The 25,000-nt window shown below is 44.9% G+C and overlaps 1 long non-coding RNA gene across 4 annotated transcripts in view; it reads right to left on the bottom strand.

Moving 5' to 3' along the window:
• Positions 1–25,000, bottom strand: part of LOC118447944 (uncharacterized) — a 226,985-nt gene that overhangs the window by 81,221 nt on the left and 120,764 nt on the right. The window contains exon 3 of one of the 4 annotated variants that reach the window (XR_014983487.1): positions 22,218–23,783. The exons of the other annotated variants lie outside the window; for them this stretch is intronic. This is a non-coding gene — a long non-coding RNA (uncharacterized LOC118447944). Of the gene's footprint in view, positions 1–22,217; positions 23,784–25,000 lie in introns of those variants that run through there. 4 annotated transcript variants of the gene reach the window in all.

The raw sequence follows: 25,000 nt of genomic DNA, 5'->3' as shown, positions 1-25,000 counted from the left end.
TGCGTTCGCAACGAGAGATGATGAATCGTGGTCTCTCCTCATTGGTAATTACCAGACGGTATCCTATTTCCTCGTTTGGCATTTCTTCGCGAAGAAGCGGAGAGTGTTAAAGGCGGAGTGTTAAAAGCGGAGAGTATAAAAAGAAAAAAAATAAAAGAAAAGAAAAAGATAAAAGGAAAAAATAACACACACACACACACACACACACACACACAAAGAAAAAGTTAGATAGTCGAAAGAATTCTTATACTTGGTTCATCTCCGATCGCAAGAGAATTATTTTCACGGGACTAAGCGTGATCCTTGTCAAGCACGTAGCTTTTTGTCGTTGACTTTACAAGATATCGCCGTTCGAGGCTGTAATAAAGCGATCTATTCGTCACGATCCCCCCGGGGGATGAAACGACCGTCTCGGAAGATCGAGGAAGATCATGGCAGACCACGTTCTCTCTCTCTCTCTCTCTCTTCTCTCTCTCTCTCTTTTTCTCTCTCTCTCTCTCTCTCTCTCTCTCTCTCTCTCTCTCTCTCTCTCTCTCTCTGTGTTTCTGTCTATCTTTCTCTCCCTCGTTTTCTCGCTGACTGAGACGTCAAGCCCCACTCCTCGACCTCTCGGCACGTAACCTTCCTACCTACTGCACCAACCCGCCTACCTACCGAACTGCCGATCCTCCAGGAAGAAGAAGAGGGAAGAGGCAATTTGTCGAGAGCCGGCCGATGCGTATCTGTACGCAGCGCCTCCGTCTATGGCCTACGTAAAACGTTCTCATCTCTCATCCTGGCGCATCCTGGATGATGATCCTATATCACTAATGTAAACTTCTTTCTTCTCTGAACGAAACGAAACCTAACCAGCTAAACGAAAAAGTGGTAAGAATTAGTATAAGTAGGTTCGTTCTAATAAATTCGTTCGAAGGCATAATATTAATGGAGGGAAAGAAATGATGATATTTCGCGTGAAAGAGAACACGAAAATGTATATGCAAAGGAGAAATGTACCTTTTATACTCGAGTGGTTCGTTCGATCGAGAAAGAAAAGAAAAGAAAAGAAAGGAAAAGAAAAAAGAAGAAGAAAAAATAATAAAAAGAAAAAAAAAGAAAAAAAGGAAGAAAAAAAAAAATATATACATTCGAGAATGGATCTCAAATGAGTCGAGATAAACCGTCGAACGTGTTGGCCCGAAAAGTTTTTCTCGTCGCGAAATAAAACATTTCTTTTCGTGAATCGTATGCAAACGAGGCAATATGATTTCTTCTTCGTGTACATTTTTTTTCTGTTTTTTTTTTTTTTCTTTTCTTTTTTCTTTTTTCTTTTTTTATGCAAGTAACTTTATCGCGTTATCGCTTAGCTAACGCGTAAATACAGGCCAATCGGTTGTATTAGACCCTCTCAGGAGTGAAGAAAGTAACACGTTGCGTGAAAGCGACTAAGTTATGCCGTTATGTATGGACAATTATCGTCGTTCTCTCTTACGTTAGAAGAATAAGGGACAAGAGAACCGAGCACTTTGGAGAACGAAAGACAGACAGAGAAAGAGAGAGACAGAGAAACAGAGAGAGAGAGAGAGAGAGAGAGAGAGAGAAAGAGAGAGAGAAGAGCCAAGACGAGGATCGCACTTACTTACGAAGATTTACCTCGGACCTTAAACTTCTTCCGACGACAGCCGTTCGATTGCCGCAACGGGCAAAAACCTGCGTAAGGCGATAAAACAGAATCAATATATGGCGCGTAATCGACGACTCCGGACGATTATACGCGCCGGGCGAGCAGCCAATCGTATATCCTTAATTTTACGTCGATGTCCGTTATTATCGGGAAGGGTCCTTACGAACGTCGAATGCAATATTGGTCCACTTCGAGGAAACTCGAAAGGTGGAAGGAGCGCCGACGACGCGTCTCCGAGCGAAATGCAGAGAAAGAAGAAAGAAGAAAGAGAGAAAAGTGGAGGGTCCATGCGAGTTCACCATTCACCTATCTCGCGTCGAGTCGATCCCCAGAACCTTGAATTCTTACAAAAAGAAGAAATAAAGAGAAAAGAAAGGAAGAGAAAGGGTAGGTAGAAGAGGAAGAAGGGAAAGAAAAATGTGAAAAGACAGGACGACGAACGGAGAAAAGAGATGAAGAAGAAGGAGGGGGAGGAGTGAAAGAAGAAGAAGAAGAAGAAGAAGAAGAGAAAGAAAGAAAGAAAGAAAGAAAGAAAGAAAGAAAGAAAAGAAGAGTAGGAGGAGGAGATGAAGAAGAAGGAAAAGGATGGGAGAAACGACGCTTGTCAAACGCGAGCGCGGACACCGGCGCGCCGCGGATATAATAAAGATGGCGATATAGGAGTCATAATGTAGTGGTGTGCTTGCAATGCACCGATGCACCGGCGTGCATTCCGACGCTCCCACGAGAAAGCGAGAAAGAGATAGATAGAAACCGAGAGAAAGAGAGAGAGAGAGAGAGAGAGAGAGAAAGAGAGAGAAAGAGTACGTGCGTATGTGTGTAAAGAATCGAGGGGTGACGAGGGAGGATGAAGAGAGGGACGGCCGATCGCAGGCAGCGTCGTCCTCGTCAGGCTCTCGCTCACGCTCGAGGCCCCGCGAGACAAGCCTTTACTAATGGAGGAAATAAATTTTGGATTAAATCGTAGCCCGGCTACTTTATAAGGCTGCTTGCTCTCGCTCTCGGACTTGAAGCGAGCTGTGCTGCGTGTGTGACGCCATGGGCCTCCTCCTGACGTCCATGGACGTTGCCTCTACCGTTCTCTCTCTCTCTCTCTCTCTCTCTCTCTCTCTCTCTTTCTCTCTTTCTCCCCTCTCTTTCTATCTTTCTCCGTCGCACATATACACATTCACTCACTTGCCGCCTGCCTCGGCCACCTTCTTCGTTACTCTTCCTTTCCACTTCTTTACGCTCTTCTTTCGAGCCGTCCTCAGTCGTACATTTTCTTCTTTTCTCTCTTTCTCCATCTCCTTTTCCTCGCACTCTTTTCCCGCGGACCGAGCCTGATCAAGGTGCAGAAGAAGAGAAAAAGAAGGATAGAAAGAGAGAGAGAGAGAGAGAGAGAGAGATAGAGAGAGAGAGAGAGAAAGAAAGAGAGAAAGAGAGAAAGAGAGAGAGAGAGAGAGAGAGAGAGAGAGAGAGAAAGGATCGCGTTAAATGGAATCTCGCTCGCGCGTCCCTGAGCGTGTATGTGCTGCACCTATATCGTACGTATGTAAGTACGTATAGAGAGACAGAAAAAGAGGCGAAGGAGGAGGTGGAGGTTGCGTTGAAGAAGGCGGTAGAGAAGAGTAAGGGGAATATCGTCGTCACCGTCCTTACCATCCTCACCGTTCTCCTCTTCCTCCTCGTCCTCATCGTCGTCGTCGTCGTCGTCGTCGTTGACGACGGTGATGGTGTTGGTGGAAGAGTATGGCGAGGGGCAGGAGGGACCACGCTGCGTTGTCCTCCATAAATCTATCAGCCGCGGTTGTATAAATACGACTCAATGAGGCGGCCGTGAATCACCCTGACGTGCTTCATAAGTCCCGGGAGTTTATTAAACCGGCGGGCATTTCTCATGTCGGGGGATAAGATCAATACGGCCGCGCGCGGCCACGGTTGCCCCTAACCTCCGCGGGGTCCATCTCTCTCTCTCTCTCTCTCTCTCTCTCTCTCTCTCTCTCTCTTTCTCTCTCTGTCTTTCTCTCTCTGTCTTTCTTCTTTACCCTCCCTCCATCTCTACTCCCCCACCCGCTCAACCCCCTCCCACTTTCTTTCTTTCCCTTCGACCTCACTCAGTGCTGGACCTAAATAATAAGGTAAATAATAGGAAATAATCGTCCAGGTATCGCGTGAGCACGCCGCAGGACTCGTACGCTTTTATCCTATCATATCCATCGCCTTTATTTCGTTCACCATCGACAAACGTTTTTCCAAGCCCCGACAATCCGTCGGATTTCTTCCCCCCCCGGCCCCCACGCCTCCCACTCCTCTCGTATCCTACAAATTCCAGAACGAAAGTGATAAGAACAGAAGAATATAGATTTTGCTAATTCCCAATATCGAGTGGAATAAAACCATCGACGAGGTTTCGACGATAGAGTTGATTCAAAAAAAAAAAAAAAAAAAAAAAAAAAATAGAAAAAAAAAAGAAAGAAAAGAAAAAAAATGTAAGAAAAAATAAAAAAAGAAAATAAAAAAAAAAAGAAAAAGAAAAGGAATCATCGTCTTTGGTGTCTTTCAACCGTGAAAGCCGTGAGATTTTTATTAGCGTCCGAAGGCGTAACGTATGGCGAGCGCAAAGCTTAATGGAGTGTCATTAGCGGCGTCTGCTGATCGATAGAGACCGCTAATAGCAAGAAACTCCATATGAATGGACTCCTTGAACGGTTGTGCAACGAAGTTGAATGAGTTTCGATTTTTTTCTCTCTCTCTCTCTCTCGTATTTTTTTCTTCTTTTTCTTCTTCTTCTTCTTCTTCTTCTTCCTCTTCCTCCTCTCCTCTATCTATCTATCCGTTCGTCTAATCAACGTGCAGGTATGTAAGTACTTATCCACCCAGGTAGGTAAGTACTTACGTACATGTTACCGTAAAAGCTAGCTAAAACTTTGAAACTTTTGCCGGAGAAACGTTGAAACTCCTACGAAAACCATTCTCAAGTCTGTCTCTAGAGTCGGACGAAATTATAGCGAGATAACGTCTCGAGTGACGGGCCCACGGACGTTGGTTGCTACGTCGTTAGGGTTACTTACCGCTAGAGAAAGAGACAGAGGGAGGACGGACAGAGAATCGCAATTTCAGACGCATAAATCCCAATTGATGCGTCTCCGCTTCGGTAACGAGCACGTAATGCATCGTGACGTAAAAAGGGAACAGCTCCGGAATCCAAGCTTTGTAAGCGAGTATCTCGTACGGTTTACGACGACGAATCTAAAAAAGGATAAAGGCGGAAGAAACAAAAGAGGGGAGATTGCAGGAGGAGGAGGAGGAGGAGGAGGAGGAGAAGAGGAGTAAGAGGAAGAGAAAGAAGAGGAGGAGGAGGAGGAGAATAGAAGAAAGAAGAAAAAGGAGAAAAGGAACGACGTCGATGGTGGCATAGGTCAGAGGGTACATTCGTTACCCAGAATTGAGGGTTTAATTCGAATCGCTGCACGGAACCGTGCCCTCCTTCGCGAGCTCTAACGTGCTCTTTAATTAGAGACCGATAAATTCAGACTCGGTAACCTCCCCTTTCTTCGGGGTGTTGGTTTCTCCTATTCCCTCCTGCCATCTCTCTCTCTCTCTCTCTCTCTCTCTCTCTCTCTCTCTCTCTCTTTCTCTCTACGTCTCTCTCTCGTTTGCTCTTTCTCTCTTTCTCTCCGAGACACGATCGACTCGAACGATTCGCCAATAAGAAAAGCGTCCGAGCTTTCTCTCTCACGACGAGCCGCAAGAATCGACAATTCTTCGATTTTTCTCATTCGACCTTTAATAGCTTTGGAGTCGTCGAAATTTTCGATCGATTTACTCTCGAGTCCAACATAACCAACGAATTTGCACTCCGGTAAAGTGCAACCGAAACGAACGGGAGGAAGTAAAGGGGAGGTTGAGGAGAGAATTGGGGGGTTGTGGAAGGTGAGGGAAGGGGATGTACGGGGGGATGAGACCGTGGATCACTGGCCGTGGGATACGTACGTGCATTCGTTTCGGCGTCCGATTATCTACTCGGCAGCATCGGCAAAGTTATGATTTAGTATTTTCCACGCCGTTAATTTATTGCCTAGCCTACCACGTTACGGTTAAACATAGTTCATTACCGCGAGCTGTAATTAAAGCATATAATAACGAGTCGTAACCCTCGAGGCCCTGTGCTCTTGTAAATCTTGCGGCCGGACAAACCTGCCTGCCAACCCTCCTCCTCTTCCAACTGGACCAGGAGGGTCTCTCTCAAGGCTCGTCCTACTTCGCGATTCGCGTGCTTAACCGGCCGCAGGTGTCGAAAGAGGGTTAAAGGAGACCGATATTCGCTTAGAACAAGAGTAAAAAAATCAGGTGGAAGAATAAGTTGGAAAGTACGTTTAAAAAGTGAGAGCCGTAAATTAATGAAGCTCCGATGTGAAATGTTACTCTCCCCATTCTCTCTCTCTCTCTCTCTCTCTCTCTCTCTCTCTCTCTCTTTCTCTTTTCCACGTTCTCGATCTATTCGTACGTGATAATTTATAAATATTTAATTAAATCATTCGTATTAATTCGCTTGGATGTAGACAATATGCCGTCTATAATTAGCTATCGAATAAAATAATCACCAGAAGTATCTCGTTTATGCTAAATCGTTCGTGCATGGAATTATCGACGAATTTCTTCAAAATAATATCTATGATCTAAATTTTCATAATATATATATATATATATTTTTTTTAATGATCATACTTATACATTATATTTAATCGTCAGAAAGTCAAACGTGCGATGAATTATCGATTGTCTTTGGTAACGACATAAACACAATAAACTGAATTATTAGGAACAATAAACACGACTCCGTTAGAGAGTTCGATCTACGGGAAATCACTAGTCGGGATTTAGCTTGTCCTGCGGGACTTTAACGCGATTCGTGCTATCCACGGATGAACACGCTTGCGACGTGTTGGCACGTAAGGCGAGGGAGGAGAAAGTCGGAGAAGGAGAACGAGCTGGGGAAGGGTGGTGAGGTAGAGGGAGATGAAGAAGAGGATCGGGGAAGCTCGGAGAAGGGATGGTGTGGCCGGGTTCGGAAGGAGGATGAGGAGTAGATGGAGGTTGAATGTTTCTTCTAGGAGCCCGCCGCGCGATTTATGGAGCGAAGTGACGGGAGGTGTTTATTGTGCAGCATCTGTTACGTTACTCTGGCTCTGCAGTCTTTCCCTCTTCTCCGCCCTCCTTCGTCAGTCTGCCTTCTCTTTCTCTCTCTCTTTCTCATTCTCTCTCTCTCTCTCTCTCCTTCTTTCTCTTTCTCTCGTTCGTTCGCTCGCTCGCTCTCTTATCGTCTCTCTTACTCTTACTCTTTCCATCTCCACCATTCGTTCGTTCGTTCGTTCGTTCGTTCGTTCGTTCGTTCGTTCGTTCGTTTCGAGCTCGCAGGTTCACGCCAGCCCGCCATCATACATACAACAGACGCCCTCGATTTATAGTTTTGAATTAGATGGAAGCAAAGGAAAGGTCGCTGCTTGCTGTTGCGTAAATTTCAGAACCCCTCCTTCCTCGAAACGTCGACGTTTCTTCGCCGTCTACCCATGCATTCGTACTTCTGATCATTCAAAACGGACGTATTAGTTCATTCGAAAAATTCTTTAAAGATATATTTCATTGCCAAGATTAAAGATTTTCCTTTTGGTAATATTCTATCTCTTTGTTTTTTCTCTTTTCTTTTTCTTTCTCTCTCTCTCTCTCTCTCTTTGTTTTTTTTTTCTTTTTTTACGAGTCACTCCTACGAAGACCGAGAGTTTATCTACGGTCTAATGAAAAATTGTCAGCAAATATCAAAAAGTATTTTCATCTTAATGCGTCGAGTTCTTTTAATTGCAAGCAGACGATCGAAAGATAGAACGTTAAAAAGAGGGAGAGGAACGATCGTAAAGCTAATCGAGTAAATCAAGAGTTACAAAAAGAAAGAGAAAACGATGTGTAGAAATGAGGGAAAGAGATCGAAAGCATGTGCCTCGCGTCAGTTCTATTTCTCGTTTCTCGTTGAAGGTCGATTAAGTTGGGTGGGTGGGCCGTATGATATTAGTAGAGAAGTCAAAGAATCTCACACCTATTCGAATCGGAAGCGCTAATTAACGACTGCACATCGATAATTGGCCATCGGAGCGAGATTAGCACACGTAACTTGAATTAACGTAACGTAACGTTTCCGATTGTTATATTCACATTGATGAAACAAAGTTTATTAGTTGTTGTTGCTGTTGTTATTATTGTTGTTTTTAGGAAGGAGTCCGTGCGTCACGAAATATTTCTTACACTCGTAGAAGCATGATTCTCACGAATAGTTTGAAAGACGACACAATGTCACGTCCTACGTTAGAAGATACATTATTAAGAAAAACGTAAACATAAATATATATATATATATGTGTGTGTGTGTGTGTGTGTGTGTGTGTGTGCGTGTGTATCGTCGAAAAACGACAACGAAACTCTTGCATGTCGCACGCTCACCTTGACGTTCTTCATGAGTACGACCAATCTGAACATAAAGTCATCCTTCGAAAAGTTCGAACGACATTTGGCTTCTGCGTGACGTCTGGGTTCCGATGGACTTCAAAGAAGAGAATTTATAACTCTTATCTCGCATAGACACGCACGGTTGCTCGCATACGTGGTCTAATACCTCTCCTTCATGCTACATGACGTTAATGTAATCATAGCTAGTTGTTAATAATGTTGGTAACTCTGGTTGGATAATGATTTTTATCGGACAAGAACTACACCGATTTATCGTGCGCGTTTTATTCGCATTCCTGTCAAGTTCGAAAAGTTCCCACTTTCCGGCGCGTTTTATCTGGATCATCTAATCTCAAGGAAAAGAAGTTCGTTGAGATATACTCCTCAGAAGAGAAGAACAAGAAGAAAAAGAAGACGAAATGGATCCCTTCGTCCTGTCTCACATGTCCTTTTTCTTAAGCGTATAGATAAAAGTTTCTTACCGTTTGTAAGGATATCTTAATAAAGACAGTTTCGAGTTGGTAAGTAAGAGAGTTGGTAAGTCGAAGGGATTAATCGAGAGGTTCGGTATAGCGGTATAGTTCATGCAACAGTACTCTTTGCAGTTTCGCGTGGCGTCAAGTGCAGGCGGTAACGTGACGTCACCGACAGCCAACAAAGACCCGCGGGAGAAGCAACGAGAAGAGAACGAGAGAGAGAGAGAGAGAGGAGAGAGGAGGAGAGGTATGAGGGGAAGTGACGTGGGTGGAGTCCGCGCGATCGCTCGCGAAGGGTTTGTGGAGGAGGTAGAGGTGAAGGAGGATAAAGGAGGAGGAGGTGGAGGTGGAGGAGGAGGAAGTTGCTGGGTAGAAACGTGTCACTCACTCGGTCCGTGTCACTTACACAAACAGACGTACATCACGGGCAGGCAGGCAGCTAGCTACGTGTTCCCTTTTATGTTCCCACACGCGCGCTCGCATAAACCTGTCAGTCCGGTGTCACGTGCAGCGCAGTCATTCAATGTCGCCGGCAGCATAGCGGCACTCACCGAGCGTCCTATTCCGCCGTTGCGGCGAAGGGCGAAGAACGACCCTTATCGCGACAATGAGCTGCCTAAGAGTACCCATCGCGATTTGGTTTCGACCTTCGTTAATTTTCTAAATAAGCCTCCCTTGACCTTGACCCATATTATATACCTCATACTCATACCTACGATTCCTTATTTTTCTTTTTTTTTTTGTTTACACGAAATTGACCGACCCGTCGATTTTAACGCGTCCCGACATTAAGCGTAAATTGGACTTATGTTTTGGTATGTAAAAAGAATATCACGTCGGCTTTCCCTTTAGTCATTATGTTTCCTTCTTTTTCTTTATCTTCTTCGTTGTTCTTCTCTTTTCTTCGTCTGTCTCGATTTTCTCTCTTTTATTCTGGCAAGCACTCTCTCTCTCTCTCTCTCTCTCTCTGTCCCTCTTCCCTTGGAAGCACGAACTTGTTTTCCTTCCAGCTTCACCCACATCCAGAAGGAAAATAACTTTGAAGTATTTCGCACGACGCAACTTTGATATATTTCGCTTCCGCTTAACAGTCGCGGATAATTCACACAAAGCTCCCCCATCTTTCTCTCTTGCTCTTTGGCTCACATCAACGTGGCTAACGCCAGACCGAAGACGGATGAGAGACGGGAGAAAAGGGACGGCCGACGATGGGGCAGGCAAGTAAAGAAAGACAGACAGAGAGAAAGAGATTGAGAGAGAGAGAGAGAGAGAGAGAGAGAGAGAGAGAGAGAGAGAGAGGGAGAGAGAGAGAAAGGGACTGATAATTTCGCCACGTAAGTCGGATCGCGGATTATACGTATATCAAGCTCGTCCGTGGCCGCGAGAGAAAGAACGAGAGTGAAAGAGTAAAAGAGAGAGAGAGAGAGAGAGAGAGAAAAGGAGAAAAAAGAGAGAGAAAGAGAGAGTGAGAGACAGACGGCGAGAGTGAGAAAGACGAGAGAGCACCCCGAAGGTTTTATGAGATATGAAAATGAGGACGGCCGTAATAAAAGTGATGTAGAGGGCTCCTCAGAGTCGTTCCTGAAGGCGCCAGGAGTCACTCGTCAGGTTTATGCGGAGGCGTCCATCATCTCCGTGACGTGCTTCATTGCCTTCCGGGCAAACTTCTGCGCTCCGATTCCACGGATCACCACCACCCGCTCCCTCCCTTCGCTTGTCCCTCCTCCCGAAGTCCCCCTACCGTCCTACCTCCTACCAAAGCTTGCTTCCATCGCTTTTTGCCATTGCTTTTTTTCGTACTATCCGTAGTCCCTTTTCGTCGTCTTTTCCCTCTTCTCGTTTCCTCTCTATTCTCTCGTCGTAATTTCTCTCTTCCTCGGCGCTTTTCGATCCGCGTACCATCCACCGGTCGTATCTACGTTAAGGTCAAACTCGTGTCCTACGAAGGTTCCCAACGATGGTGTCGTCCACCCTCGAATCCCACGTGATCTACGATTTTATTCGTCGATATACCATCGGGTCTTATCTCAAGGTAGAGAAGCCTTTTTTATACGAGCGGTCTAAAAGGAAAGAGAAAGAAAGAGAGGGAGGAAAAGAGAAAGAGAGAGAGAGAGAGAGAGAGAGAGAAAGAGGGATAGAAAGAATAGCGCGAACGACAGAATCTCGGTGGTATCGCTCGATGGTCGGTGATCGTAAATACGCGTTATCGACGACGGGTTATGAACGTATCTTCGCGTTACGCGGATCTATGAGAAGGAAAGAACGAACACGTTCTCTAAGAAATCAAAACTTTTCTCTCGCGCCAGTGACTCACGTCAAGGCTATAATTAATGCTTCCTCGGTTGTTACTGCGTTGGACGCGCTTGAAAAAGAGAGAAAGAGAGAGAGAGAGAAAGAGAGAGAGAGAGAGAGAGAGAGAGAGAGAGAGAAAGAGAGAAGAAGCACCGAAAACGTATCGATCGTAAATTTTCGCGAAATCGCGCGAGCACGACGTCCGATCCGCTCGGCTCCAGCGTAGGTGGACGCGAGCCTTTTTACGAGGTAGAACGGGAGAAGCTTCTCGCGTGGAAAAAGAAACTTTGTTCTCTCTCTCTCTCTCTCTCTCTCTCTCTCTTCCTCTCTCTCTCTCTCTCTTCCTCTCTCTCTCTCTTTCTCTCTCTCTTTCTCTCTCTCTTTCTCTCTTTTTCTTTCTTTCTCTTTCTTATTCTCAGTCTGAAAGAAAAGAGAAAGATCGAGAGTAGGGAGAAGGAAAAAGGAGAGACGGGAGACCGAAACGATTCGATTATCGTAATTCAACATCGAGCCGCGACGTTTCTCGAAAAATCTGCGTCGATACGCTGTCGTTCGTCGTGTCCGCGCATAAGTTACGGCTCTATTCGGCCTCCGCTCTGGACCGTCCTCGTTCAGGGTAGATAGAAGGAAAAAGAAAGAAAGAAAGAAAGAGAAAGAGAGAGAGAAAGAGAGAAAGAGAGAAAGAGAGAAAGAGAGATATATATGTAGAGAGAAAGAACGAAACGGTATTGTGATCGAAGAAGCGAGGGGATAGTAGAAATGCGATTCTTTATGGGATGCGCGTCCTCGATGGAGGAGACCGGATCGACTTCTTCGTTTGGACGATTCGACGATCGTAATTCTGACTGATCTATGTCGGACATCACAAGCGTTCGAGCTTGGAGACGCCCTTTTACGATCTATCTCATTCTCCTTCCTTCTATCTCTCTATCTCTCTTTCTCTTTCTTCCCTTTTATCTTCATCGTTCTTATTCTTAGATACTTCGGATCTACGCGTCGATAATTCGAATCCCCATTTCGATAGATCCAACGACGTACTCGCACGTAATAAATAACTTATGTTACCTATGTACGTCTCGCAACACGGAGACAATCCGTTGTTATACCTACAATCCGGTTTCGTTCTTGTAGAAATTTACATTTGTCGCGACGACTACGAAGAACCGTAATCAGGGAACGACGAGGACGACGACGACGACGACGACGACGACGACGACGACGACGACTACGACTACGATGGCGACGATGGCGACGTAACGTTACAGGAAGAATTAAAAGTTTTGAACGGCGATTTGTGTGGTACGTCGAATGCGGGTACACCATTGCTCGATTACTCTTTTGATCTACGTCCCGAGACAAGAGGACTCCTCCTCTATCCGTCCTGATTTACGATCTCCTATCCACCCCTTTTTCCTTCCTACCGTACCTCTCTTTGATTTACCGTTTAATTAATTCCTTTTGAAACGAGTCCGTCCCGGTCTATGTTCAATCAAGTTTTCATACGTAGAGAAATTTGAAAAATTCTATCTTTCTATATTGATTGACACGATCAAGAACAAGGAGTGCATCTTTTCTCACAACGAAAAGTGTTGAACGGATCGGAGTTTCTTACTAGTCGAATCCCTCCTTTTCTTTTATCTCTTTCTCTCTCTCTCTCTCTCTCTCTCTCTCTCTCTTTTTTCTTTTTCTTTCTCTTTCACCCTTGGGCGACCTTTCGTTTTTCTCGACACGGCAACATGGAAAAGTGAAATATCCCCGTGTAAGACACGATTCTCGGTGTACGCGAACACGATGCTTCAAGGGTGTGCGTGAGAAGAGGGAGAAAGCATAAGGGAAAGGAGAGAAAGAGAGAAGGAGGAAGTCTCCTTGGAAGAAGAGAGGAGTCGGTGGAATCGAGCTTGCGTGGAGAGAGAGAGAGAGAGAGAGAGAGAGAGAGAGAGAGAGAGAGAGAGAGATGTAGAGGAAGAAGGAAGAAGAGAGGAGAGAACGTGGGCGCAGATAAATCGGCTTTGCCGCCGTAAGAGACGGCTCGCGCGAACGTGTCTCCATTAAGGTAACCAGAACTCGCACTGACGTCGACGAGAGGCCGCTTTCGCGGTCCCCCGTTCAATCTCTCTACCATTCTTTACTTCATTCGAATGATGCTTTAAACGTCTATCTCCTAACTAAAAACATATCAATTCGTAAAATTCTTATATCATTGAAATTTTGAATTATCTTTTATAATAAATCATTAAAACGTAACTTATTCCTCATTTCTTTTTCTCTGTGGGGAGAATATATATTTTTGTTCTTTTTTTTTTTTTTTCCTTCTATCGTGGGAATTTTTTTCTTTTTTTCTTTTCCCTCCCACCCCCTCCCATACCCACACCTTTCTTTTTCTTTATTCTCATTCATATTGAAATATCGAGGATCGATAATTCTACATAAAAAGAAAGGAAAAAAAAAGAAAAAAAGAAAAAAAAGAAAAAAAAAAAACAAGAAAAAAAAGAACAAAAAGAAATGCATTAAAATTATCAAATGAAAACTCGTGGAGGAGTCACCGACTTGTTCGCGCGTTAAGATTTCGTCGTATCAAGGTAATTTTAATCTCGAATAGGACAGGATGAAACGGAATGAATGGCAGAAGAACGATCTCGCGAGGCAAACGAAAGGGAGTCAGGTGGCGTGTGAACGTTGCTAATTAAACGAGTCAGCGGCCAATAGTTTTCATCGGTCGACGTCCGCGCCTGAAACGACGAGAATCTCTTCTTCTTCCTCTTCTTCTTCTTCTTCTTCTTCTTTTTCTTCTTCGTCATCGTCGGACGATGACGTGCCATGACACACTTAGTCACTCGTCCTCTTGTCATTACCTCGCCTCTCTCTCTCTCTCTCTCTCTCTCTTTTGCGACGCGTTGAGGGAAAGAGAAAGAAAGAAAGAGATAGAGAGAGAGAAAGAGAGAGAGAGAGAGAGAAAGAGGGAGAGAGAGAGAAGAAAAGAGAGTAAAAGGAAAGGGAAGGCGAAGACTATTTTTGCGGCACCCAGAACCCGTCCTTTTCCCTTCGTCCATCCTCGCCATCCTCTTTCCTCCACTTTCTTTCCCTTTCATATGTAAGGAGCAAGAACTCGTAGCCCTCGGACAGGTGACAGCCCGAAATACGACAGTTCGATGTGGTCAGTTGTCTCACGGTCGTGTCGTCTTACGAAATAAAACGCTCTTTTCCCTGTACTATCTCTGTCTTTTTCTTTCGTCGTACGATATGTGCAAAGAAGAGAGAAAAAGACATAGGGAGAAGAGGGAGAGAGAGAGAGAGAGAAAGAGGGAGAAAGAGGGAGAAAGAGGGGGAGAGAGAGAGAGAGAGAGAGAGAGAGAGAGAAGGGAGAACATCGTTCGAAGCTACACAACTCCGGCACGACTTCTTCCGCTTCGTGTCAGAGTCATTCTCTCTCTTTCTCTCTTGCTCTTTCTCTCCTCCTCCTCCTCCTCACTTTTCTTTCTCTTTCTCTCTCACAGCACGTCGTCCACGCGTCTCGTTTCTTTCTTCCTCTCTTCCAGATTTCTTCCATCTCTTCTTCTCTCTCCTCGGTATATTTACCGCCTTGTGTCACCGACTGGATCTTGTTTGTATTACACCGCTACTCTCCGGATCTCTCTCTCTCTCTTTCTTTCTCTCTCATTCTCTCTCTCTCTCTCTCTCTCTCTCTCTCTCTCTCTCGAAGCTCGCCCTCTCCGAAACTGTCTCGGTAGTACGATTTATGTTTCCTCCTCTGAGCCAGCGAGCGGATTGATCCCTTTTTATTGTCGTCGTCGTCGTCGTCTTCTCGGGGCGCGTACGTGTGCGGCACTCGCGTGTCAGCCGCACGCGGAACGCACCTCTCGCACCAAAGACGAGGGCCCAACCCTTCCTTTTAAAAGAAGTTCTTCTTTCCTCTCAAATCTACCACTCTCTTCTACCACCACTCTTCTTATTTCTCGTTTGCCTTTCTTATTCCCGTTCACGAGCGAGCATCCGTCCGTACTATTTTACTCGGATACCTGGATCGACGCTGTCGCGATGTGACAAATTTGAAATGCGTGCTAAGGTATTGGTTGGTTGACTGAATGTGCTGTCGCCTTTGCTAACTTGATTTATGCACGAACGATCCTCATTCGTGATCGAATATAGTGCGCTTTGTAATGATAAAAATAGAATCGACCATTGAAAGAAATTTTAGACAGGTGCAAATAAGTAGACGTGCATGTGTAATACATGAAAAGCATAGGTGTATCTTTTGTGATGGAAAAGAGATAAAAAAAAAAAAAAAAAAAAGAAAAAAAAAGTAAATTAGAAAAAGAAAAAAAAAGGAAAAGAAAAAGAAAATAAATAAATTAAAAAAAGAAAAAGGTGTCGCGTTCGTTTATCTTTAACGTTATGTCTGTACGTAAATCGTAAAAGGGCTGAAAAACAAATTTTCACGCTCGCTCCCGCATTCGAAATTACATCGTACAAAGGGTCGTATGGACGTATACGTTTTCTTCTTCTTCCTCTTCTTCTTCTTCTTACTCTTGTTCTTATTCCTCCTCTTATTCCCTCTTTCTCCTCCTCTTCTTCTTCCACCTCCTCCTTCTTCTTCTTCTTATTCTTCTTCTTCTTTCGGAGTCATCTTATTCCTGAAGGAGCGATCGATGTATAATTCACGAAAACGTACTTTATTGTTGAATACGTTCGACTAGGCTTGAGACGGCAAAAGCGGTTAATTTACGTCGGAGTGCCGTCGGGGAAATTATATGATACGAATTCCTGGGGGAAAAACCAATCTCGCGAGGCAACGGCGGACGAGTGATTTAAGCCTCGTCTTAGCCCGACTATTCTCCATCGTCCCGTCTCATTCTCTCTTTTCCTCGAAATACTAGGCACGCACACGGCTCACCACCGTAGAGCGCCATGGTGCGCCGCGTTCGTCCCGAGAAACGCCCTAATTTATGTTTCCTTTCGACTCATATCGATCTCCCCTACTCGCTTCCCGCTCGTCCTTGATTCGTCAGAACGAAACAACGTTTCCACGACACGAAAGGCGCCCAAGATCCTAACTCTACCTAGAAAAAAAAAAAGAAAAAAAGAAAAAAAAAGAAAGAAAAAACTTCCCGCCTCATGGCCTTTCTCTTGTGTTTTTCCAAGATCTACACTTTGAACTGAGAAATTTTATCGATTGCCATAAAAACCGGAATCATTTACGATGATCCATAGACGTTATTTTTTTCCGTAGGCGAATTAACTTTTCACCGTTTCGGGAATCTTACTATATCGGTTAAATCTCAAAATCGAAATCACACGAGATACATTTACCGCGAAGAATCGACTAAAAACTTCAACGAGAATGGAATATCGTGCGTCGATTTGAATGTTTGCAACGCCGAGTTCTATCACTTTCCAATTTGAATCGCGCGCGCACAAGAGAGAGAAAGAGAGAGAGAGAGAGAGAGAAAAAAAAAATAGAAAGAGAAAAAGAGAAAGATAGTGAATGCTTGCCTTCCACAAAAGCGTTTTAATGCTGCTCCAAGTCTCTTTCTTTCTCTCTCTCTCTCTCTCTCTCTTCTCCATCTCTTTCTAGTAGTACAAGGACAGAAGGAAGGATAAAGAAAGAAAGAAAGAAAGAAAGAAAGAAAGAAGAAAGGAAAGAGGCTGTGATCGGAAGAACGGTGGGAAGGAGAGCGAAAGCGCATTTGTAAATGCGGCACGTTCGGCTTTTAAACCTATCTGCATGACACGCAGGCAGGCCTGCACTTTCGAGTTACGATCTCGCGCACGGGGTTTCGATAAATGCTAAACGCGAACACGTGAGCTTTCTCGTCGGAGCACACTTTATTGCCCGGCGTCGAGCGAAGCGACTCCCCCATTGCAAACAACCACCAACACTACCACTACTACTACCATTGGAGATCGACATAGTCGACACCAACACTACGACCGCCACCACCACCGTCGTCGTGGTCGTTGTCGTCGTCGTCGTCGTCGTCGTTGTCGTCGTCGTCGTCGTTGTCGTCGTTGTCGTCGTTGTCGTTGTCGTCGTCGTCGTCGTTCTGCTTCTCATCGTCATCGGCACATCGTCCAGCACGAAGCCAGAACGGATGCACACGTACCTACTTATATACTTATATAAACGTGTCTATATATTGAGTATGCGTATGTTACATACATATATACATACATACACATATATATATATATATATATATATACACAAATCTATATCCTTCCTTAATCTGTTCTCTTTCTCTTTCGTATGCGAACTAACTCAACTTGCCGATCGCGTAGAGGGAGACGATGGAACCGAGGAATTTTTAAAGCTGACTGACGAGGCGAGATCCTCGTTATTTCGAGTGCCATTGTAACGTTCGGAACGCATACCTGCACCCACACATACACACACACGAGTCTTATAACTCTGCCCTATCAATATCGTTTGTGGCTACACCTGTGGTTACAAATATATTCGTGAAGAAGATATTAGAGAGGTACGATTGATTATTTTTTTCCTTTTTTTCTTTTCTTGCTTTCCCTTATAACCAATCCAATAGTAAATCGTTCGTTTGCCGATAAACACTCTTACGATCTTACGATCCTTTGCCTTTTATTGTTTCTAATAGCGTTTAAAATGTTTCGTACTTCTAATAGAACTAATGATGCCGTTCGAACTTACCTATGTCTGTAAGAAGAGCAACGATTTCTTCCCGATCACTTAGAAATATATACGAGGAAATAGCCGAGTGATATAAAAGGGACGATAAATAAAGAGCTTACCGATCGGCAACGATACTTCTCTCGACGAGCCATATGTCGTCCTAAGGCCATCCTTTTCTATGCTTCCGTTGCTTTGTCGTGACTTCGACAATGACAGACTTAGCATCGTGTGACGTCGTAAACGTCGGGATGCTACGCGAGACGAGTCGCGTTCGACGGAATAACGAAAATACGCGAAATAGAGTATGTCTGTGTGCTTGTGAAAGATAAAGAGAGATAGAGATAGAGAGAGAGAGAGAGAGAGAGAGAGAGAGAGAGAAAGAGGAAGAAGAGTAAAAAAGAAGCATAAGATGAAACGAGGGTCGAAGACAGACGATAACTCTTGCGAGTCTTTGAAGAATTTCGTGCGGCGAACTACCCTATTTAAATCAATCAGTGAAAGTGAGATTCGTCAGGAGTTTTCGTATATCGCCTACCGATTAATTTCCACTTTGATATACGCAGTAGTTCTAACTAGTAGTAGTAATAGTACAAGTAGTAGTAAGGATGAACATTAACATCGTTTCAAAGAGACTTCCTTCTTTTCGTTTGACACGATTCACTTTTTGCCGGTCCGTATTCAGAACTTGTACGTTTGCCTTAGTCTGATCTTACTTTGATCGATTTTACGGTACTCGTCGGTATAAATTTTCACCGTCGACGATTTATCCCCCTATATCCAATCCGGAAAATAAATTTTCAACGGGGTTCCCAGAGCCAAAATCATTTAAACCGACGGAATATAGTATTTCGAGCGACGTAAGAGACAAGATTCTAACGTTCTAACGTCTAATCTTTGCGTGTTCCTGGTTTAAAACCCTTGAGTTGATTTAAATGCTAAGCGATTTATGAAAGGAGAACATAGATATATATGTATGTATCTATGTAGGTATTTGATTTCAAAGAAGAATATTTCTATAATGACTATTCAACATAAATAGACGATATATCCATGACCAAACTATGATTCATTGTTCTCGTATATAACATAATTCTTCTTAACCGATCATTTCATCGATCCCGGAATTATCCCCATCCCATTTACTATTGGTTCTGTAGAATAAAAGAAAAAAAAGAAAAAAGAAGAAGAAGAAGAAGAAGAAGAAGAAGAACTCGAAGTATATTTACGACTTATGGAGACATTTAAAAAGAGTACCAACCAGCTCGCGTAAGTGGGAAGTCTGGTCTCGATGGAAGGGACGCATCTCGACCATTCTCGAACGATATGCAAAGCCGTATTGTTCGCCGTGCCGGCGCTAGGCGAATAAGAAGGGAGTCGGCTTTCTCGAAGAGCAGCAGCAACAGCAACAGTAACAGCACCAGCAGCAGCAGCAGCAGCAGCAGCAGGAGCAGGAGCAGGAGGAGAAGCAATAGCAGCAGAAGCAGCAGAAGTAACAGCGGCAGAAGCAGCACATCGGTTCGGGTCGTCGCGAGACCAATGACCTTGGATACCGGTACCCACGGCGAAGAGCTATTGTAAAGAGTCCCGGAGCTTTATTATAGTACACGTTATTCCGTTTGCGAGGCATTCCCCGGCTGACGTGCACGACCCGATGGCGATCCAATTTATGATAATGAATCCCTGAATTTATAGCCGTCTTATAATAGAGATACGCGATGGTGCGCGATGCTGCCCAGTATAAATTTAGAATTTGCCTCCGCGTGCCTGCAGTCCATCCGTCCGTCGGTACGTCCATTAACTCTCTTCCTCTCCTTCGACGGATGGGTGCATCGCCTTTGCTGACGTCACCCTCTTGCCATTCGACAAATTCACATCGTTCTCACGTCGATCAAGGTCGATTCCAGCCTGGACTCCTCTCTCTCTCTCTCTCTCTCTCTCTCTCTCTCTCTTTTCTTCCTTTTTCCTTTTCTTTTTTTTTGATTTTTTTTATTAATGATCTGCGATCTTCTTCCATATCACATAAGTACAATTAGCGAATACTTACGACGTAATAAGAGAAAATATTATTGACGTTGGTGTTCATTGTTTATTTTTTCGAGCTAAGTGAAAAAAAAAGAAAAGAGGAGATAAAGAAAGAGAAAGAGAGAGAGAGAGAGAGAGAGAGAGAGAGAAAGAGAAAGATAAAAGACAAGAGTAGTAGCCGTAAAAAGCTGTCGTGCCGGTCGCCTTCTTCCTTCGGGTCGTTCGCGCAGGGCCATCGATATTTAGAGGACGCTACGGCGGCCTCTTTATCCGATAGCAGTAAAATCGTATTCCAAACCGACCGTAAAGCCGGAGGACATCGTCGAGTTGGAGAATGCGGGGGCGGTGAACGCGAAACGTGGGAAGGGTGGACACGACGGTCGGTTGGTTTGCAAGACACGTCGTAGGGTTGACCCAAGCTCTTCCCCTTCTCCCCTTCTCCCCTTTAACCCCTCTTTCTCTTTCCCTAGCCCTCGAAACAACCCTCCTCCACGTTGTCGGATCTCTCCGTTCCTCTCTTCCGCTCTTGTGGCGACCCCTCAGGGCTACCCGTTACTTTAGCATCAACAACAATCTCCAGCGGCGAATGCCGTTATTCCGTTAGTGTCTTAGTGGCAACGGAACCAGCGGCACCAATACACCACTAGGCAGGAGTGAGTAAGCGGGGGTTGTCGTTGCTGCGCCAGCTTCGAACTCGCTCTCGTCCGTCTCGGTATTTCCGTCTCTCTCTCTCTCTCTCTCTCTCTCTCACTCTCTCCTTCTCTCTCTATCTATCTATCTATCTATCTCTATCTTACTCTCTCTCAGTGACTTTCTATCTCTCCTACTCTCGCTAGCTCGTATACACAAATACACAGGCACAGAGACACGTAGGAGCGAACTGCCTCTAGCCGTCTCTCTCGTCCACGGTCCATTCTCCGGCCAGTAATTAAACAGCCACGAGGCGGGCAAATTGAATCAGTCGAAGAGACAAGGGAGCGTCGACGCAGAGGTGACGGCCAACTAGCCGCAACTATGGTGTCCATAGTGAAGGGACCATCGTACGCTCTCGCGTAGGTGAAAGAGGAGGGTGAACAGAACGCGCGAGCAGGACTCCGAGAGGGTAGTAACGGAGGTATAGGAAGGTTCTTACTCGAGGGTGGACGGATATATCCCTGAACTCGACCACCCACCGACAGCCTAGGGAGTCCTCGGTATAGAACGTCGTCCATTGCGTCCTTCTATATCGTCCTCTTCGTCCTCGTCGTCGTTGCATTAACTCCCCGTTCCCTTCTAAGTGCTAAGTTTACCCCAAGATTGCATAATGTCTCGGCCCACGTACACATGGCCATTCTCGTATACTCTCAACGATCACGTTCGTTCGTCTATGTACGAGTGAACACGAAGGATCTTCCTGCTCCTCTACGTCGCGTTAGTATCAACGCTGTTGTCGTCGTTCTCGTCGTCTTCGTCGTCGTCGTCGTCGTCGTCGTACGAGAACGTCCTGGCAAATTTAACGCGTTGCCTCTGTCACCGAGACAGTTACTGTTCCAAAATGATGGATCATTATTGATAGCCGTTCCTAATCCCGTGAGGGATGCCGTCTTTCTTCTCGCGAATCACGAAATCCCAAAGACCTGATATCTCCTCGAAACAGTTTTCCAAAAAATACTTACTTACCTATGTACATACACACACACACACACACACACATATACATACACACATGATTTTATTTATTTATGCAATCGCAAAAATTTTGACCGATCAATATAATCGTGAATTTGAATAATATACCGTAGAAACGACAAAGCAAGTTCGAATTAGAAGATGAGAGAATTATATTGAAACATTAATTCGAATTAATTCTTAAACGATCTTTTCCTGCCTTTGGCGTACTGGCTTTAACGATTACTTCATCGTGATGGTATAGGTATTACGAAGGAGGGGAAAGAATCTAAATTTCAGACGTTTCACGATAAAACTCTTCGCGACCGTACCGCCCAACAGTTTCACTCCTCACACTCTCTCCCCTACCTCCTCCTAAACCCAACTGAATTCATCGAAGGCACCCTTCGTTACGAGCGCGGCGGCCTAATGAAAATATAACACTTTCTATGCCGCGTAGTTCGTCTGGCAGCCTTCTGGCGCATCAACCTGACACATAAACTCTTATTATGCTATACGTTACCGGGCGGGGGCGCTAATGGAGCCACAAGTCAGGCAGGGTATCGCGGCCGAGCACCTCGTGCCGTTGCACGGCCGTCTACTTATTTTATATTTTAACACCGTAAAGAAGGAACTACTTACCGGACGAAAGAGATATTTAATAATAAATTCACTCAAGGTTGGTTATCAGAACGGCACGATCTTTATTACGAGATTTTAATTGACCTTGACACTTGTCGCCTATCTCGATAATGAAAAGAAGATAAGAAGAAATATGAATTGATTATTGTGCAACAGTCGATAACGATTATTCCCTGTAATTTATATAGATAGTCTAAATCCGATACCACATGCGACCGCTAATTCTCTACGGTATCGAATTAGTCATTGTAAATTTTATATCATAAAGGATCAATAGAAATCGCACAAGTGCTATGTACCATTTGGAATAATTTGGAGGTTTATCATTGATAACGTATGAAAGGTATGAAACGATAAGACGTACCATAATCGTCATTGAGAAACGATGTCTCGTAAATTTATAAATTTTTTTTATCCTTCGAACGTCGTAGATTTTACGTCAAGCAAAATCGTAAATCTTACCTACCACGGTTCGATAATTGTTAAATTGATAATCGACGGTATTGATCACTCTCGACGTAGGTCGAGATACAAAGAGGATAGGAGGGGCATTTTAATGTTCATCCATCGATCGTTATTTCGTAGAATTTTTTAAAGCTATTACGATTGCTCGTTCTGCTCGAAAGGAGCGTTAAGTAAGAAGATTCTAGGGAGAAAGACTTAACGGCAATCGACTCGGATTGTTCAGGTGTTGTCGGGTGTGTTCCACGACGAGTCTCGTTGAGAAATCGATAATCGCTGGCGAAAACGTATCCATAAATTCCGCGTACGCGGTCCGTGTATGCCTGTATGAAAATTACAAAGCTATTAATTACGACCGCGATAAATTAAGCAGCCGTGGGGCCATTATAGAGCGCGAGCCCCGGTGAATTGTTGGTAAACTTGGTCCAAGTACGCAACACGGGCGTTGCCGGGTGCTCTCTCGGTCCAACGCGGCTCACCAGGCACATATAATAATGGTTGGTTAGAATGCTAATATATGTCCGGGTTGGGGGTGGCACCGGGGGACCTTGCATCATCGGAGGACCCAACTGGGCACTCGCCCCGTTCCTAGCCGGACACACCGTATAATCTACACCCCGAGACGTTATTACTCCCCGAGACACTAAAACCCCACCGAGCTGAGCGTTGGCCGGCCAAGGCTGTGCGGCACACGCGCTACTGCTCGAGAAAGCTCGAAGGCTCTCTCTCTCTCTCTCGGTCTCTCTCTCTCTCTCTCTCTCTCAACCACCACCTTGCGAAAACCATCTCTGCATCCCGATTCACTGCCAAAGTCCCTTGAGGCTAATTGCCTTCGAGGAGAATCCAAGAACACCGTTAGATACCTCAAAACGTCTCTCTATCGCTTATGCCTCGAAACTCTTGAAAATTTATAGAGGGTTTATAGTGTGTACTAAGGCGTTCGTACGATGTTACGTTTATGTCTATCGAGACTTTCAAGCCGAAGAAAATCCTTTATCGTTTGATGCTCGACGCTAAGAAATCCGAAACTTCTCCGTCCTATTTCAGAGAGTTCGATCGGGCAAAGGTCAAAACACGCTCAGTCGGTAGCCTAGAAGAGATGCTGGTGGACACTGGACAGACATTTGGAATTGGCACGAGGGTTGGCTGGTAGATATTGCAGAAGGGGAAGGGAGGTTTTAGGTTGGTAAAGACGCGAGAGAGGAGGAATGACGGGTCTTGGGCAAGAAGGAGATTTCCTTGCTGTCCCGTCCACATGCTCGATTCAGTTCACCGTCGAGTGGCCGAGGTAAGGCGGTGTTGGTGACGGTGCTGGTCGAGAGTGCAGACACAATGCTCACCCTGCCGGGGGCCACGTCAGCTCTGCCGCACCGAGCAGAACCTGCCTTTGTACCCAGGGATGTTCCAAGAAGGACTCGCAAACAACCGTCATCTCTCCGACGTTTCTACTCCATACCTAGGAACGTACATACATATATGTATTAACGTATACGAGTTCAGACGCGAGAGAATCGAGAGAACGACTCGCATTGGCTGACCATTGGAATTCGAGACACCGCGTTTTATTACGTTGTTCAACGTAGAAACGAGACGAAAGTTTCTTCCGTTTCATGGAGGTCATGATAGAGGAGCCAAGATTAACGCAGCATAGATATCTTAGACTAGTTTGGTATCCCTTTCCCCCATTCAGTACTCTTAGTTGGAAGGTTTGGTGAATTTGTCGAGTGTCGGGAGAGAACGGTAAGCCGAAATACATGTTGCGTGCACGCTCGAGACGGTACCAGGCATACCGGCTTTACACGGGGGACGACAGGACGCATAATATAACGGACGTGCATAAATCCACGTGCCAGTCAACAATGTGCATAAATACTGGCCCCTTGTAACCGTGGTCTCTGCGGGTGGGTGGCCGGGCGGGTAGTACCAGGGGTGGTCGCCACACAACGGAAGGGGATGGGAAGGGATGAGGTCGAGGCGGCGGACTCGCGCAACAACTATGTGGACTCGCAGTTCCTCGCTTCGAAGAGACAACCGGTGGTTATGCTCGTCAGAAGGAATGGGAAAGGAGAGAGAGAGAGACAGAAAGAGAGAGAGAGAGAGAGAAAGAGAGAGAGAGAGAGAGAGAGAGAGATAGAGAATGAGAGAGAGAAATAAAACAAGAAATAGAAAGATATAGAAAGAAAGAAAAAGAAAGTAAGATAACTCTAGCTAGGAAGGAAAGAACAAAATAGCGAGTCGATGAAATTTCGAGCGAATCTGATCGAGAGGTTTCCCTCTTCTCAAGGGAATGCGTATAAAGTTCGATACTTCGAGGAATACGCGGTTGCCCGGGACTCTTTTCAAAGTAATAACGACACTGCTTTCTGTTACTTTCCGAGAGAAGGCAATAAGGAAAGGACAAAAGGCCCTTGGTCGAACGCTCGGTTGGCAGGACGTGCGTTTGCGTTTCCTTGGTTGGTTTGGAGGGATAGAAAATGTTATAGGAAAGAAAAGAGATAAGGATTCAAGAAACTTGCCCTGTCCTCGGAGACATCGTTGCGTTCGTAAATACGTATATACATTTCAATCTCCGGCGTAATCCTGAATGGGCGACGGTATTACAAAACTTTTCTTACCACTAGATCACTATGTGCTTACTTAACCGGCTTGCACACGCGTGCGTCCGTTAGTTTA

The sequence above is a fragment of the Vespa mandarinia genome, chromosome 22 (genome assembly GCF_050613455.1).
Source record: "Vespa mandarinia isolate Hongniang chromosome 22, ASM5061345v1, whole genome shotgun sequence".
Taxonomy (NCBI): domain Eukaryota; kingdom Metazoa; phylum Arthropoda; class Insecta; order Hymenoptera; family Vespidae; genus Vespa; species Vespa mandarinia.
Note: the sequence above shows the minus strand (reverse complement) of the source record. Positions and strands in the feature narration are given on the sequence as shown.